Genomic DNA, 6,916 nt, shown 5'->3' with positions numbered 1-6,916 from the left:
CATCTTCCAGTTTCCATCTGTGTTTAAGTATTTACTGATGGGGAACATTTCAACTATCAAGCAAAGAATCCTTTCTTTCTGTGTGCCATGCCAGATGTCACCTGGATATGATCTGCAGCAAGACACACTGTCTCAAGGATACCTGGGCAGAAGGATGATGGGCTGAGTCATTTCTGCCTTACTAGAAGCAGCACTGTCCCTGTTTAGAAGCAGATGTAAGGAAATAGCAAGCTGTGCACAAAGCTGTGTTGTGTGCAGAGCTGAGGGGCAAAGAAGAACTAGTTTTCACTGCACCAGCAGAAGAATTACAATGCATAATATGTAGACCCAAGAGCAGCAGCAAACATGACATGAGCACGAGGGAATGGACACTGCAGAATGTGACTGGGTTTGCATTTCAAGTTTAAGAGGATTCCTTACAAAAACATTTGCTCCCATCACTGCAAATGATGATATAAGTAGCCTAAATCATTCCAGTTTGTTCCAAGATCTGACATTGCAGCAAGGGCTGGGAGCTAAGTGGGTGGGGGAAAAGATGGCACCAATTGCTATCCTTTAAAAAGAAGCAGGTTTGAAAACAAAGTACGAAGTATAGTGACAAAAATGACAAGGTTTATGAAAGGAACTTGCACTGGACTTCGTGTCCTGTTTGCAATATCTGCTGGGAGCTTCAGCCTCTATATCTTCTTGCCTGTATCCTGCACAAGGTGTGCCTGGTGTAGCTGCACAGAGCCAAAGCAAAGCCAGCTCTGTGTGTCTCTTCAAGCACAGCATTGGGAAAGAGAACACGAGCTGTAAATGAAGTTGTTTTATGAGTGGGTTTTGTGATTATACCTTAATAACTAGCAAATCAGCTGATCTTTGCTCAAATTTGTGCAAATCTTAGATCAGTAAGTTGGTTAAAAAAATACTTGCAAATCCTAGGAAGTTAAAGGCACTGAAGTGGCCATAAATAAACATTAAAGAGTAAAACTAGATGTTGAAAAACAGACTCCCCAGATATGTTGGACAAGAGCCTAAAAAAGCCTTCAAAAGAATTTTCTTCAAAACACTGTGAAAGTTAACAGGAAACTCTCTATAGGAGATTTCAGGATAATTATAAAGATGTTGTTTGGCACTTTCTGGATAATGTGGTCCCTTCTTTACAGAAAAAATTATACTCACAGTTCCCAATAACCCCAAAAGAAATTATCAAGGCAGCAGCAAACACACTCTAAGGAGTGAGTTCAGGTTAGCAATACTTTATGTCAAGCGGTGGTTTAACAGGAGACTCACAGAACTGTCCCCTGTGCACAGGATGTAGAAGATAAGAATTAATCCCATAAATTTGTTTGGATGAAGTATGACTGCACATTTGATTGATCCAAATGCAGCCCAGGGTAAACACAGGTGGGAAAAGCCATCCCTGCCCTTTTCTGCTGGAGTCTCTGCCCCCCGGGTCATCAAGATGTGTTTTAGACTTCATTGCATATTATTTGGTGGGTGATCATTTACCCTGTGGCTCCTCCAGTTGCACCAGCTAAGTTCTCTTCCCTTTCCTTCTTCCCTGACCAGTACTGGTCCATTAGACTCACCAGAGGTTTGTAGTTCTGCATCTGTTGTATTTCTAGTTTCACTGGTTTTCTTCCCTGTTTTTTTTTGTTGTTTTGGTCAGATTTTTGGGGCTTTTTTTTTGTTTGTTTCGGTTTGGGTTTTGGTTGGGTTTGGTTTTTTTTTTAATTTCGGTGGATAAGCATGGAGTTCCTGACTTAGGTTTCTGTTTTCCCGTGGCTCCTTGAGATGTGTTTCAGCCCTCACTCAGCTGCTGGGAACAAAGAACCCATTGCAATCAAGCAAACCCTCCTTGCATCCGCAGTGATACCCTTTGCAGAGTCTCCTATGTGACACCAGGGACAGAAGGAGATCACCACAAACATCTTCCCTGTGTTGTTCGTTACTCAGAGTTTATTTTCGGAGACTCTGTTCCTCTCCTAGTTCTATCATTTTCTAGACATCTCCCCTGTGTTTCCTGTGAGACTGTCAAATGAGCTGATATCTTCCCCCCCAGAAGCTACATGGGGCCCTTTACAAACAAAGACAAACTCCTGTGGCACCAAATTGTACGCAGAAAATCCACAGAAAGGGGAAATGCTCCTGCTGCAACTTGTGAGCAGGAACCTCTTTTCCAGGTCCTGTGGCTACAGTTACATATAACTTTGCTCCTAAGAAACCTATCAGAGATCCTTAGTATCCAGAAAACAAAAACTTCCTGATACTTCTGTGTAATTTACAGTAACTTCATGTAATTAATTTTTGACAGGAGAATAAAGGGATATTTCTGTTTTTATTTATTTTCACTGAGGCCAGCAACAAATGGTGTGTTCATTTCCACAGGCTTTGAGGCAAACTCCTGTAGTCCTATCATTTCCTTCCCCTCTTTTCTTGTAAAGGGACTCTCCTCTTTCTTACCCATTCCCTCAACTTGCAATCTTTACTCAGCAGTGTGAGCTCAGCCCAGACACCAACCCAGGCCTGGGCTGCATCCACAGGAGTGTGGGCAGCAGGTCAAGGGAGGTGATTCTCCCTCTCTGCTCTGGGGAGACCCACCTGGAGTACTGCACACAGTTCTGGTGTCCTCAACATCAGAAGGACATGGAACTGTTGGAGCAAGTCCAGAGGAGGCCACAAAGTTGCTAAGAGGACTGGAGCATCTCCGCTATGAAGACAGGTTGAGGGACTTGGGGTTGTTCATCCTGGAGAAGAGAAGACTGCATGGAGACCTTGTGGCAACTTTTCAATACCTGAAGGGCCTACAAGGCAGCCAGAGAGGGACTCTGTGTTAAGAGATGCAATGATAGGACAAGGGGTAATGGGTTCAAATTGAAGGAGGCAAAGTCTAGGTTAGATATTAGAAAGAAGTTTTTTCCTGTGAGGGTGGTGGGACACTGGCACACGTTGGCCAGGGAGGCTGTGGCTGCCCCAATCTTGACAGTGTTCCAAGCCAGGTTGGATGAGCAACCTGATGTAGTGAGGAGGTGTCCCTGCCCAGGGCAGGGGGTTGGGACTGGGTGATCTATGAAGTCCATTCCAGCCCCTAAAAGTCTATGATTCTATGGTTAATTCCATGATTTAGACCTATTTCTGAATCTGCCTGCCATAAGAATAACTGACACAACTGACAGAGAACACAGGAGCTGCTGGTTCTGAGCTCAGGTGACATAATCTAGTGAACCAGATGATCTCTAGTACCCCTCGAAGAAAACGCGGCAATCACTAATTCCCATTTTGCTGTGCTGTTTAACTGCTGCTCTGATTTATGGGATGCTTTCAATAACCCATCCATGCTATTGCTAGGATTTTGGTTTCCGAGGCTTCTCTTTTGCCAAAACCCAGAGGTATGCACAAAGGCAATGTTTCTGCTCTTCCTAGAAATCCAGGAAAGACTTATCTGTCCCCAGTCCCAAGTTGAAAGTTCGATGCACAGCACATTCAGCTCACTGAACTGAACTTAGTGGTTCGAGACTCAATCCCCTGTCATCCTCCAGCCCCTCCTCAGGAAGACTCAGTGGGCTCCAAGGCTGCATTTTCCTCCAGCAATTGTTTTTTATTTGTCTGTTTGTGCATTTTTCCATAGTGAATTTTTATCTGACAGTGCAATGAAACACTTTCCCATCCTGTCTTTCTTTAGTTTCCTCTCAGTCCTCTTTAGTCTTAACATTGTTAAATATTTTTGCAACCAGAAGGTATTTTTGGAATGAATATACTGCCATGACTCTGTTTTCAATGGCAATGCTCAGTTCTGGCTGCCACGAGCAAACACAAGATGCCATGTAAAACTGCAAGTTGACTTTGAAAAAATACAATTATATAATGTTGTACCATTTCTTTCGGTTGAAATTCCAGGAAAGTAGTGAGCAGGATTTTGCATTGCCTACCCTAAACAGTAAGCATGTTTTATATCCAGCTCAAGATTAAAAAACTAGTCTAACACAATAACAGTGTTCACATTCTAAAGCTGTTTGGCTAGGAGGGTACTGAAGAAATGTCAGCTTCCCCCTTTGACAGCCTTGGCAATCACCCTCTAAAATCTGCTATAATACTATAATTATCCCAAATATTTGGTTTAAACACTCTTCAGCTGCCCAGCCATGCCAGCTGCAGGCAGGATCTCAGCTGGGAGTTGATTTTGGGCTGCAGTCAGGTCAGAGAGCACCCATGACTTACTACCTGCATACGTTTCAATTCCCCAGACACCAGACTGAGACCACAGAAGGGAGGAAGGGAAGGCTAATTTGTTGACTGTCATGAAGAAAGATGATTTCTGGAACAGAATCATAGAAACCACATCCTAATACTAACATACTAGGAGAGCATTTTTGCCAACACAATTTGTGCAAATTGAGTATTAGGTAACACAGAAGGACAAAGGCAGAAACAAGGAATGGCGCCATCTCCGTGCCCCCAAAACCCAGAGGAAGACATTCCAATGGAAAGCTTCCACACTCCTGAGAAAACAAGTGTTTGCAGAAGTTTGGCTCCTGGCTCCTCTTCTAAGACTGTTCCAGCTACTTGGGGATGTCTCAGATCTTGCCACAGTGCCATGATCATTACACACAACAGATTTTGCACTGAATTTCAAATTCAGTGTTATTAGATAGTTCTTAGAGCAGAACTACATCCTCTTGTACCTGTTGTATCAGCTCTGCAGCCTCAGGTCTAAATACTTCAGTTTGAACACTGTAAGAAAGAAAAGAAAACAAGACAAGTTGCAGAACAAGCACAGTCCTAGAGCTTGACATCCCTGTCAAACTGTTCCAGGGCAATCACTTGTTTTCCAGATTCATGCCTGAGGTCATTCTGCTGATGCTAGAAGATATCCAGGAAACACCCCCAGCTCTGTAAGCAACATATGCACTTGCTGAGCCGAGCAAGAAATACCAACAATAAAAACCAGTGCAAGGCTTGAAATCTGATTTTAGTTGGCTAAAGGCAAAATCACTTTTCTGTCAAGTGAAGGTTCTTATCTCCCATTGAATTTGGATCTTCAAAGGTTTAATTGCTCTCTATTAGAAAAGAGTGATATTTCATCAGGAGGAATCTCTGAACGTTGTGCTTTTGCCTTAAGAGCAAGAAATGTGCTCAAAATCCATTCTAAGCACTAAAGACGAGGCTTTACATCTAACCCTATTGAAAGTTCAAACGTTTACAAAATCCTATTTATAACTTTTTAAAAGAAAAAAAACCCACAAATTATTTTATTATCAAAAAATATCCTGGGGAAAAAAGACCAGCAACTGTATAAAACAATATTTATGGTATCCCCAAAGTAATAGTTCTCGTCTTTCCTATGTCACCTATATGAATTAAATCTCGCACAGAAAACGACAAAGAACAGACCCAGCCCAGAAATGCTGGGACATGGCAAAGCCTACCTGTGTAAAACCTTGTTTCAAAACACTTAATTGGAGCTACCTACACACTGGACGTTTAAGGGGGAAGCTGGTTGAACACCAACAAAAATCCTTTGAACTGCAATATTGTTCAAGAACTGCATTACCCACTCACCCTTACACTGACAGAACATAAATCGCTCCAGATTCTAGCTCAAATGAACAAAGATGTAAAAAAGGCACAAAGATAAAAAGAAAGACATATATTATATCTCATCACCAGTGTTATTTCCTTTTCTTTCCTGGTTAGAATTTCCCTAGTCTTCCACAAGACCTTACAAATTAAGACACTGAATTTCTGTATGATTCCCACCTTTGCCAAGCAAAGCAACACAAACCAAACCCCCCACAGGAGACATGATTTCATACCAACCTGTTTCTGTCTGCCTGGGGCATTGCAGACTTTAGTGACACTTGTGACCACCTTACCAAGCTGATATTAGCCTGTGCTGTCACCACTCTTCTTCCTAGTGCCAGAACAAAATGCTCTCAAATAACTCAAACCAAAAGAAAAAACTCCATGAAGACCATCTGATATGTTTCAGCCACTTGATGCACTGTGAGTTGGGCAGGGAGTTGGGGTTATTCAGCCTTGCGAAGAGACAGTGGAGAGGGATCTCAGTAAGGGATTCAAATCCATGAACAGGAAGTGGCAAGATGATGGATCAGACTCTGCTCAGTGGGAGAAACCATTAAAACAAGAGGTAACAGCAAAAACTGATGCACAGAAGTCCCACCTGAACATGAGGAAGAACTTCTTTCCTGTGCAGTTACTGAGCACTGAACAGATTGCCCAGAGAGGTCATGGATTCTCTCTCACTGGAGATATTCCAGAACCATCTGGACACAACCATGTGCTGTGGGATGGCCCTGCTGGAGTAGAGAGGTTGGACCAGAAGACCATTGTGATCCCTTCCAACCTGATCCAGTCTGTGATTCTGAGAGGAAGAAATGACACCTCTTTGCATGGTGTTCCATCAGCTGCTAAAATCTCTAATAAAAGGAGGGCTACACAGACTGTTCCTGCAGATCTCATGGTGAATTTCTGCATGTTCATCAGATAAAACTTCTTTGAAATGTACCTTCCACCTACAGCAAATTTTATGTGTGTATTGGGAGAGAATTCACAGATTAAGAAGGTTCTACTGTGACAAAGATGTGCTTCAATAACAGTGGTCACACAGAAAATATTACCTTGACTTTAGTTACTCAAGGAAATAACTGAAAAAAGGACATTATAGATACACAAAAGTGCATTTTAAATAGATACAGCAGCTGCCTTTAAATTTTGCTCTACAGCCTGACATGTCTCTCTCACTGGGTGCAAAGTGGCTGCAATTTTCAGATGTTAAAATCTTCTTTTCAGACTGTTGTCTCATGAAAATAAGGTCTATATTATCTTCTGATGCTCCATTGCAAACTGACAGAATTCTGTTGAAGCAACTGAGGAAAATGTACCTTCTTTGTAGTAAGAGTAGGAAAAATTC

Source organism: Acanthisitta chloris, unplaced genomic scaffold (genome assembly GCF_000695815.1).
Source record: "Acanthisitta chloris isolate BGI_N310 unplaced genomic scaffold, ASM69581v1 scaffold28107, whole genome shotgun sequence".
NCBI classification, from domain to species: Eukaryota; Metazoa; Chordata; class Aves; order Passeriformes; family Acanthisittidae; genus Acanthisitta; species Acanthisitta chloris.
The sequence above is the reverse complement of the archived record's forward strand: the minus strand, read 5'-3'. Positions refer to the sequence as shown.